We start from the raw sequence: 10,470 nt of genomic DNA, 5'->3' as shown, positions 1-10,470 counted from the left end.
CCATTTGCTCTAAGACAAGCACAGCAGGGGCATGTAATAATGTCTAAGTTTACAAATACAAAGGGAAGCACTCTGCTCTCCACAAGCTGTGACAAAACTAAAACCCAGTGGTTCATCACGTGGAGAAGGCTGAGAGGCCTTTGTTTGACCCCCTTACATTTTCAGTTGTACCTTTAGGCCATTTCTGCACTGATGTGCTCTTATGGTCTGCTAGGTTTGGGATATAGATTTTACAATGGCAAGAGGAGTCTGAGGGGTCTCAAGGAGAACAGAGAAATATATATTCATCTCACTGGGACGCTTGCTATCCTGACTTATGTAAAGCTTTGACAACAAAGGATATTATGATCAAAACCTCTCCTGCTCTGGAATATGTCAATGAAATGCAAAAGGTTTTGCTTTGCCTTATTAAAATAGGAAACTAATTTGAAAATATTTGAAGTATGTTATTCTTCTAGGATATCTGGGGTTTTGGGCCATATGTTTTTGAAAAGAAGAAGCTGATGTAGCATATTCAAGTGAAAAGAAATCAAATTAGTTCTATCATGCTGGCAGTTTATGGAGTGTTGGGTGGTCTGCTATGGCATCTACATGAGCACTATGGGAATCTCATCCTGGTGATTCAGATTCAAGCACAACTGGCTTGCAATGAGAAAAATATTCTGAGTTGATCATCCACAATCTGCAAGTGGGCAAGAAACAGAAGGCAAAATTTCCTTCCAGCAGAACTGCTGTGGTTCTATAATGTAATGCAGTTCTGAGTCCACATTATTCAGACCTTAGTAGAATTTCCTCTCTATCCAGCTTTAATAACCTTTCTCAGACATGTATTTCTAGCTACCAGAATTACAGGTGGAGCTTGTGACTAGTAGATTTTTTTGCCCCTGCCTGTTGCACATATAGGGAGGTGACACATTTCATAGGTTTTCCTTGCAACTCCACAGCAGCAGATGCCCACTGAGGCAGGGATCTGTGCCATCAATTTTACTTCATCAGTCTCCTGGCATTTCAATCATCATCCGTAGCACCAGATCGTGATCTGACTTCATTCAGCTCCAAATCCCCAACGTGCATACAAACTTACACCCATCTGCAGTCTTATCCAGCATATCAACACCAGTCCCACTGATAGGCAGTAACGCATATGCACTTGTCAAAAGGGTTCTGAAGGTATATGTGTCCCATGTCCTGCAGCTGCACTAGTCCAAAGCCACTATGCAAATCCTAAAACTTGCCTTCATCTCCAGAAAAATTGTTCATTGCACAGCACTTTCAGGTGGCTGGCTTGGGGACCACAAGTTTGTAGCCATTCACACTTCCCTTTAGTAGCAGGATCCAGACCCAGGGTAAAGACATCCCTTTGAACAGTGTTCTCTGAAAACAGTCCAGTGCATGCAGAAGAACACACACTGTCTGTCCAGTTCTGTTCCCTGGCAAACTGGGCCAATTCTTTGGTAGAAGAAGCCGAGGGGATTAGAACTCAGTGACTGAAGTCCCAAATCCTTATTGATCTAGGGGAAATCACCCACGAAAGAACTCACTAGTTTCCAGGATTATTTCTCTCCAAAACAGGAGCCATGATCATACACATTGCAGCCCCAGAGCTTTCAGAAATCCATGGTCAAGAGAATGAATCATCTCACTATGAGGCTTTGATGAGGAAAAGCTTCCAGTGGGAGAAGGCAGGAAGGTATAGGAAAATTATTATTCTGAGAAATGATACCTATCCAAAAATTGATTTCTAAATGTAATAACCTTTCAAATATTGTGTTTACAGAACCCCAAAGAAATTATTACTCCAAATCAGGAGACCATTTTTGGGGAATAGCCCCTCTCATCCCAAGCTTTATTGTCTGTCTCTTTGGAAGAAAATGTTAATAAGAAACTGTGTAGGGCAGAACTCAGAACTAAGCCTACCTTCTCATTCAGTCCAGTGCACTATGACTGTGCTTTGTCTTGTGTTCTGGTAGAATTTGACATCACAGTGAGAGGGTGTTTGGGATCTTCTGGAGTGACACACAGAACGAGGCAGCTGCTGACGCCAGCCGGTGGTTAATTGTTGCATGAAGGTGGAGGATGTTAGAGAACACCTGGCAGCTGGGATCCAAGACACACATAGAGTTTTACCTCTCCTGAATAAAGCAGTAAATACGACCACAAGCCAAGCCAGTTACAGAAAAATTGATTTGGAATAATTGAGTGAAATCATGTGGGTGTCGGTTCCATTCCTGACAAATTGGTCGAGCCTCAGTAGATTTCAAGTAAGGCAGGCAGCACAGCAGTGTATACATACACTTCTGCATAGTGCCAATTTTTACTCCCAGACTTGGAGATACCAATATTCTTTGCTTAGGTCCTGTGTGGGATTTTCACACCATCCTTCAAACAGTTGGACCTGGCCACTGGTGGAGTTTGGATTCTGGTTAGTTGGCTTGCTGGATGTTTCTGCCTTCCTACGTTTGACAGACATGCTGATAGATTTTGATCTGGTTTACTTTCTTCTGCTGACCTTTTCTCTCTATGTTGTTTTTGTTTGAGTTGAATTGGCATCAAAATAAATGGATGTGTTTGAAAAGAGTGGTTTTGTTCTGTTGTTTTTCTCACCAGTCAGAGCAAAATTAGCTGGAGGTCCTACTTTTCTTGGAAAAGCAGTGTGAAAAAAGCCGAAAGCATGTCTTTTGGCAAGTGATAATACATAAATAGCCTTTCTGAATACCTATTTAAATGCACTGTCATGTTGTTAATATCCAGTAGAGCCAGTAATGGGTTTATTATGATTTTGGACCACTGGTTTGTTTTTAACATGGATGGCTTGGCCATCACATTAAAGTGAACTACTCTTTAATGTCTGTGCCATGTGCAAGTGATATAGCTGTATCAGTGATTTCCAGAGTTCACAAGTTCAATATAACCTGAAAAAAAATATTTTCTGTGTTTCTTTTTCATGCTTCATCCTAGCCTAGAGCTGGATGGATGGAAAAGCTAAGCAGAATCTTTTCATTAATTTCATTAATTACTCAACTGTTGAAAAATCTCTGTTATTTCCTTCCAAAAAAATACTGTGAAAGATTTACAGTTGTGGTTTTAAGATATGATGGGAATGACCTGCCTCATTTATTGTTTTAGAGGGTGTGCTGACTGGAGGAAAAAGGCTTAGGATGTAATTTCTACACTCTCATTCTTCACACATTTGTTCTTCCCCATATGCAAGACTTTCCATTTGCCTTTGTTGAATTGCATGAGGTTCCTATCAATCCATTTCTCTTGCCTGTTCAGATCCCTTTGGTTGGCATCATGACTCACTGGTGTATCAGGCACTCCTCCCAACTTTCTATCATCAGCAAACTTGCTGAGGAGGCACTCTGCCCCATAGTCCAGATCATCAATGAAGACATTAAACAGGACTGTCCCCAGTATTGGGTCCTGGGGTACACTGCTCATTATTGGCCTCCAACTGGACTTTGTACCACTGATCATCACCCTCTGGGCCCAGCTATTTAGCCAGTTTTCAGTCTTTTCATCCAGACTGTAATTAATCAGCTCCTCTATGAGGATTTTATGGGAAACAGTGTCAAAAACATGACTTAAAGTAGACAATGTCCCTTGCTCTCACTATGTCTACCAAGTAGTCATTTCATTGCAGGTCATCATCAGATTGGTCAGTCATTACTTCCCTTGCTGAATCCATGCTCCCAATCACTTTGTCCTTCATGTGCCTAGAAGTGATTTCCAGGATGAGTTGTTCCATCTCTTTCCAGGGATGGAAATAAGGCTGAGCAGCATGTAGTTACCTGGGTCCTTCCTCCTGTCCTTTTTGAAGATACAAATTGCATTTACATTCTTCCAGTCCTCAGACATCCCTCGCAGTTGCCATGAATGTTCAAGATTTAGAGTGGCCTCAAGATGTTATCAGTCAGATCCTTCAACATTCATCCCAGTAGGGCCCATAGACTCTATATGTGTGTTTTAAAGGTTTTTCAAGACTGCTAAGTAAAACACTCTTAGTGCTTTTAGTGCATCCTGTGTCATGAAAAATATACAGAATAAGCTTGCCACAACCAGTTCTACTTCTGAAATGCTGTGGAAGTCCAGAGACAAAAGCAGAAATGAGGTAGTATTAAGAAGCATGATCATTTAAGAATTCTTCCCAGGCTGTTCAGGAGACCTAAGCAAAGGTAACCTCAATCCAATTCTAAAAATGACAGTTTAAAGCCTGACAACTTTACTACTCAAGCTATATACTTAAGCATATTAAATATGCTCCTCAGTGAGTTCTCTATGTACTATTTCCATTTGTACCTCTCTATGTTTTTTCTTGAGTGTTTGCCCACAGTTTTCCTCTTACTCCACTGCCCTGTTGACTGTTTGCTCCTACAATCCCAGAGTCAAGGCCTGTCAAAGGTTGTTCCCATGCTCTAGCAGTTATGTGGAAAGTGGTGTAAAGAAAACTGTCCCTTTTGCTGGGGCAAAGGGAAGAAGGAGCCTTACAACAGGGCACCCCTTGAATTCAAAGAATAATCCTCCTTCTTAAGCAAAATATTCCCCTCCCAGGGATTAAAATGAATTGATGGCTCTGTCAGACAGATAAAATAGTAATTTGTGGTTAGCTGTGGTAGATATATGATATCAGGTCAGGAATCTTATAACCTTCCAATTGACTAATGCAGAAAAGATGACTTGGCAAGGCAATCTTAAACCAGTACCCTCTCCAAGCTGAATATGCTTCAGATGGTGAAGTGTGACGTAGCCAGTGGAAGTCAAAATTAGAAACATCATTTCTAAGTGAATAAAGCTATGTTACCTACATGGTGGTGGGCCAAGGAAAGATGAGTTCCATTCCGTTAAATAGGGAGAAAAGTAATTTATCTAATTAATAGTTTCCCCCTAATTTTGGTGAAGAAATTAGAGGGATGTGAGCATTTCAGTGAAGAAGACTGAGACATCATTCTCTGGACTGCTCACTGATTTTAATAGCCATGATATTGTGAGAACTACACATGAGAAACACATTCAGATCCAAAAAGAGCCAGAGCAAGCTGTTTATTGAGATGAGAAATTATACATATTCTTATCCTTAAGCTGGTGTTAAAAGGCAAAATTTAGAAAGCATTGATAGCTTAATACACACTGCAAGAAATTCTCTCTTCAGCTTTATGTCAAATGCCATTGTAATTTTTTAGGTGTTTTTCTTTTTTTTTTCTTTTAATTTACTTGTTCTAGGAATAGTTATTTAAAGACAGAAATTTGAGATGACCAGATTTATTAAGGCTGTTTTTTGTTCACGAGATAGATTTTGTAAAGCTAACTGTGTAGTTTGCATTTCCTTAACTCCTCCAGGAGCTTCTTGTTGCAATTTACAGCCCAGGTTCTGTGAGGAAGTACAGGATTCTCCCAAAAATCCAGCTTTACAAGGACTGTTCCTTCTGCCCTCTCGTGGCCACGGGCCAGTTTTACAACGACGGGAATTCCAAATCGCATTTCAAAATCCAGCTGTCTTGCTTTTACTTTAGAGAACCGACATCAAGTTTTGTATCTCCGAGCCAGGTTTTCTGTATACAATGTATTTACAAGTATCTTTCATTTGAGCATGACAGTGGACTATTTGGATTATCAGATTAATTATGTACAATTCCTTTATTTATATGACATAATCCAGAATATGAAGCTGTGACTTGCATATTAGAAGAAACAGTTAAACTTTTATTTTCTAGGCACTAAAGTAATTTTCATTCTAGGGCCTGTGCCCTACTTTTGGCTTGTTCACATGAAAAATGTTGCATAATAGTTAAGGCTGTTGCTTATCAAATTTTCTGATGATAGTCAAGTATCTAGAAACAGAATAGGCACACATGCCCACACAGTGACATCTCTCGTGCTTATTCTCTGTTGAGGGTCTAAAAAAGAAATTTTGAAACAGATCTGTGAGAGCATATAATGCAATAGTGATTTAAGAGAAAAGTATTACCAAAAACAATAATAGGTTATTCACTGTCAAAATAATACTAACAAATGAGAATGTTTTTCTGCTACATGTTGGAAAACAGTGGGAAAAAACCCCATTACCTTATATATTACCTGCAAACTTTTTCCTGCATGTTCCTTTTCAGTCAGCCCAGGTTACTGTATCCTCATCTCAGTGATTTCTGGGATAACTAAAAAAATCACTTCTTGCACATCTTGCAGTATCTGCACCATCTGCACTTAGCAGCAGAGGCAAATGAGATCCAGAAAGAATTTATCACTAGTTGTACATCTGAGACGGGGGTGGGCTCTGCAATCCTCCAGACCACTCTTGTGGATTCATAAAATCATATGCAGTATAAATGTGAGCAAGAATACATTTGTTAGGAAATGTCTTGAAATATAGAACTTTTAGAAGTGTGTGGTGGTGGCTGAGCTGACACAGAAAGTACCATCTGAAACCTACCTGCTCTTTTCCCTTCCCCTGCTCTTTCCAGAGACTTGTCACGTCAAGAGCAATTCAGAATCACCTGTGTTCACACTTCTTTCAAGATGCCATAAGCCATATGTGATCCCAGTATAACTGCACTATAGGTAGCCTGCAGTACCTCCATTGGTACTTAATGTCTTCACAAGCATCTAAATTAAACTTCTGATTTTTCTTTCATAGCTGCCTCAAGAAACCAGCTGCCTAATTAGGCAGTATGATTTCATTTGAAATGTCTCTTGAGGGAGAGGCAAACCTGCAGCTCTCAGAATTGATGATGGTCTCTAAAGGCAAGTAGGTACTTAGTCAAAATGGTAACCACAGTGAAAGACAAGCTCAGAACCCAACATATGCTTTTATGTTTTCCTTGAGCCTTTCTCTCAACAGCAGAGTTCAAAGAAAGCTTGTCTCCATTCTTTTACAAGTACATTTCTCCATATTTGTCATATAATAAATTCCAAACACTTTTATTACCCCAAGATGTAGATGTATTTTAAGTATCCACAAAGAGAAGCAGCTAGGAGAAGCAACTGATTTTAAAAAGTTCCTCTCTATTCTCCTTCACTAATTCATCCAAATAGGAAGTGTTCCAGGTCCAAATGCTTCAAATCCAGAACAAGTATCCTAAATATGACAAAATAGGGGAAGACAGCTAAGTAGTCAGCACGTTCCAGAAAATGGGAACTGTTAAATGCTCCTGCCTAGCTGTACCATTATTGCTATTGGCTAGGAAACCTTCTGCTGTTGCAAGTGACCTACACTTGGTGAGGGACTTGGGATCAAAGTTATAAAGGTATATAAGGAAATAGACATAAAGATTCCTTGGTGAGGTAACAGTTTTGTCTTAGCCTTGCACTTCCCAAGCTTGAAGAACTCTAGAATCACCATAAAATGTTTGGGTTAAAAGAGTCCTCTGGAGATCATGTGGTCCAAACTCCTGTTGAAAGCAGGACCTTAAAAAAATTAATTATCTGCCAAGGTGCTGCTATGTGAGACCAAGTAGTACTTGGGTGCCTATGACAATTTGAGATGTGGCAAAACGAATTTTCCTGTGCAAAGTTTTTCTGACCTATCTCTGTTTTAATCACCTGACTCCTTTTTCAAGACCTGTAAACAAAGGAAACAACCTTCTGGTTTTCCTTTCACTTTATGCACTGTCAGCAGGTTGGAGGATAGTCATAAAGGGATGGAATGAACTTTAATAGCATTTAATACCTTCTGTTTTTAGAAAACTATTATAACCATATACTTTTCTAATATTACAAGTACAATGGTAGCCTACAAAGGTGTATCAGTTTTCTGAAAATATTCTCTAGAATATTTCTTTCACCAGTTAACTTTAGGTCTATAAGGGAATATTTTGGATGGCAACTGTAAGAGACATCCATTTCTTGTTGATTTTCACCAAAATTTTAATTGGATACAGTTCTGAGTAAGGTCATAGGACTGACCTTCTGGTGAATCATTGTATAGGATATATGTGCATAGATATGAAAAGAAGAAAAAACATATTTGACACTCTCCATTGTTCTTGAGATAAAATACACATAAGGATACCATAAGCCTCTCTTTTCTTTCCTAATGCACAGACTTTTCTCATCCATATTCTGTGCTACAAAAGATCTGAGTTGCACTAGCTGAAGCCCTTCTACACTTTATGTGATCAGGAGAGCAGCACAAATGCAAATCAGATATCTGTGGTTGTCCATGCATCTGCGCTAGATGTACTTTAGTGGCTGTCACTAATGAAAGCCTTACCAATTCCTGCTAGTGGGTGCTCTTAAACTTGAGGCAATTTTTAAAATGTCCTGTTTGGAGTTTGAAAATTTCTAGTGGTCTGTGATTGCTAAGGCTAGCCCAGTTGTAATATTTTGAAGAAAATGCAAAAGGCAGTTGCAAAAGCAATTGAAGGGAATCTAAGACTGATAAATTTCAAATACCAGGTTCCCAAGTCTGGCTCCTTCTGAGGGTAAACCAAAACTGTCACTTTACATTCCACTAAATCTATCCAAATGATATATTGAAATCAACCACATGATGAACCCCTGGACTTATAAATTAATCAGTAGATTGTCAGCTGTCCTCTCTATAAGCTTAAGTCAAAATCTAAAATAAGCCTGGTGGTTTTGCATGGAGACTTTAATAATAGACATAAATATTACTTGTATGGCAAGGAAGGCTGGGAGCACCTGAACCCTACTAGAATTCATGCCAGTAAGCCTCAATGGTCTGTCAGTTGATTTACTCGAGTCCTTTTCATGCTTTTTCCCAATTCATGAATAATATCTGTATATGGATAATAAATAATCTTGTGAGTGATAGCTAGAGCAATGTATGTTGCCTGTTGTGCCCCTTCTTCACCCGTTGCACTATCCATTGATTGTTTTCTTGGCTCACATACTCTCAAGCCAAACAGAAATTTTGCACAGCCTAGCATAATTCCTCCTTTATGTAGTTTTCACCTGGCTGTTCTTCTGCTGAGGGAAAATAAATCAATAGCCATCTCCTGTATCCATGCTGTGAAGTTTGCAGTAAGAGGGCCACCTAATTGTACTTGCTGCTAGGCCAGTGTTTGGGCTTCTGCTTCCCTCCCATAGCAGCCATCATTAATGCCAATTGATGTGTACCCTTTCCCTATTGCTAGGTGATATGTGCTTTAAAAAGGCAGCTTCTGTTGCTGCTCAGGGATTCTCGCAAATCTTATTTGCTCTTGGTTCACATGGTGTGCAGTGAGGTTTGCAGCACCAGAAACACAGCTCAAAGTTCAGGGCATTTCCTTCTGCTGCTTGTTTGACTGTAAATCACTTAAAGATCCCAGTTTTCCTGACTCAAGAAAGAATAACACCTGTTCTTGTGGTAGGCAAGACAAGACTTCTTCTTTTTAGCCCGGGTCTCGGACTTTCGCTGATCAACAATCTGTTGATCGGTGTCCTTCAGCATGGACTTGTTTGTTGTACCAAAGTGTTATACTGCAAAGCAGGTCTTTCATCAGACTTTGTTAGGTAAAGTGTTTTCTGAGGCTCACAGAGAAGCCCCAGGATTGGTTTGGGATTCTTTCATTCAAAAGATGCATTGTTTTAGTCTGTTTAGATCTCTTTGTTATTTTGAGTATGAGTGAGTAGAGAGAATAGATATTCTCAGGACTGTGGTCTGATTCCTTTGGGTTGAATTAGACCAGGCATAGGCTGAATGAATAGTGTTGTGTTTCAAGTAGCCTCATAAACGTTATAGAGAAATGGTAAGTCAAACTCTGTCCCAACTATGAATTTATCTGATCAATTTGATCAGTTTTTTTTTCAGGTTCTTCTAAAGTTATGTGGAATGTAAGGATATCTGGTTACTGGTTATTCAGCACAAAAGACTAAGTAAGCCAAGAGACAGAAGAAGTAATAAATTAAACTCTCAGATACCCAAACCTTGAGCAAGAAGAGATAACAAAACAGTAACAAAAAGCAGAACTCTTAGATCACTGCTTATGGGGCTCTAGAGGGATGAAGGGAGAATAAGCATAGGAAAATGGAGAAGAGGAGGGATAAAAAGACTGACTGCATGCAGTCAAGCTGCTGCCAGTAATTTTAGTCATGTTTAGTCATGCCCTGTTCCTGGTCTTATCAGTGTGTCTCATCTCCTTGTTAAACTCAATAATTGAATGTTTTCCTATATGAGTGTGCATGGACGCTGTGAACATCTGTGTGTATGATCTGCTAGCAAATCTCAAGCCAGGCTAGTTGGTGAGTTGAGTGAGTTAAGTGAGTGTTCTGCTTGACATGCAGGTCTGTGGGCTAGGAACTGGAGAGACATATTGTCTGGATACAAGTTACTGAAGAGATTAAGCATCGAGTGGCTGCTGCTGAAAGGATCCATTTGTGTGTGTGATTCTGATATCAGTTTAAAGCTGGACTAGCTGGTGAGCAGGAGAAGAGATGTTGGAGTCAGCTACCAGTTGCCTTTGAGATTTATATCTAACATGACCCATGAACAGCAGGAAAAGTGCTTTCTCAACATTTTACTTGATTTTCTTT

The sequence above is a fragment of the Myiozetetes cayanensis genome, unplaced genomic scaffold, assembly GCF_022539395.1.
Source record: "Myiozetetes cayanensis isolate MyiCay16 unplaced genomic scaffold, myiCay2020 scf1, whole genome shotgun sequence".
Taxonomy (NCBI): domain Eukaryota; kingdom Metazoa; phylum Chordata; class Aves; order Passeriformes; family Tyrannidae; genus Myiozetetes; species Myiozetetes cayanensis.
The sequence above is the reverse complement of the archived record's forward strand: the minus strand, read 5'-3'. Positions refer to the sequence as shown.